Here is a 1,146-nt window from a genome sequence, read left to right as displayed (position 1 = left end):
ATTTTTATTTTATATAGAAGTATATAGTGTATAATTTAAATATGAATATATAGTTTGTTCTAATTCTATTCTTACAAAAACTAATACTAGCTTTAATTTTTTTGTATTATATATATTTGTTTTCTTTTAATTCATTATATAATAATAATAAAAAAACATTGCTACATGCACTACATTAAGCTAGCTGAGACTTGTTATAGCACTTGCTTATCAGCGTCTGCTAAATGACTAAATGTAAATGTAAATACCTAAACATGACATCTGCTTTCTCTGGGTCAGTGACATTGCCAGCACAGATTTGAATATTCCAGTGTGATTTTGTCATAATTTAAAAGGAATAAGATCATGTGCTGATGTTCTAGGGCTGGGCGATAAATCGATTTTATCGATTAACTCGAATGTGTAGTTTACATCGATTTGTTTGAATGAAAATCGGTTTTCTTTTTAACATCCGCCGACGCTCCACTCAGGGCTTCTGTAGTTCCGAATAGGCTCAACCTTCCCCCCGAGCATTTGCCATGAGACATGCTGCCGAGTGAGACGTTTCGCCCGACGAAATGAACAAAACCGCTGCAGCACAAGCACACCCACCAAAAAAAGCAACCTACAGCAGTTGCTCATTGTGCAACTCGCCAAGCATTACTTTTGTGGCTCGCATGGCAGTAAATAATACGATGATATGATCATGCAGTCAATACAGATATTTAATAAAAACATTAAAAACAAGCAGGGCTATAACATAACCCATTAATAAACTCACGTCTTGTGTACACCGGCAAAAGACAATTGAACCCATAGATGTTGTCTTCACTGGATTGCAGCGTGATGCGAGACGATCCCCATCAGTAAACTGATGCCTCGTTCTATTTATGACAAAATGTACTGACACTACTTTCAGATGATTTGACCCTGTAGTGTGATGTCATCAAGTTTAGACAGACTTTTAGCGCACCGGTGCACAGCACGACCACTCTCACATCTGGTGTAGACACAGTTAGACAATGTCTGCTCTATTTACAAATCTATTATAAAATTAAATCTATTATAAAATAATTTCTATAAAAAATAATAATAAAAAATTACCTATTCCAGCAGAATTACAACGATGGAAATATAGACTAGAAAATATATTTACACTTGCTCTGT

The 1,146-nt window shown here is 35.1% G+C and overlaps 1 protein-coding gene across 1 annotated transcript in view; it reads left to right on the top strand.

Annotated features, from left to right (window-relative positions):
* Positions 1 to 1,146, top strand: part of LOC109106425 — a 7,077-nt gene that overhangs the window by 1,500 nt on the left and 4,431 nt on the right. The window lies entirely within an intron of this gene.

The sequence above is a fragment of the Cyprinus carpio genome, unplaced genomic scaffold, assembly GCF_018340385.1.
Source record: "Cyprinus carpio isolate SPL01 unplaced genomic scaffold, ASM1834038v1 S000006779, whole genome shotgun sequence".
Taxonomy (NCBI): domain Eukaryota; kingdom Metazoa; phylum Chordata; class Actinopteri; order Cypriniformes; family Cyprinidae; genus Cyprinus; species Cyprinus carpio.
Note: the sequence above shows the minus strand (reverse complement) of the source record. Positions and strands in the feature narration are given on the sequence as shown.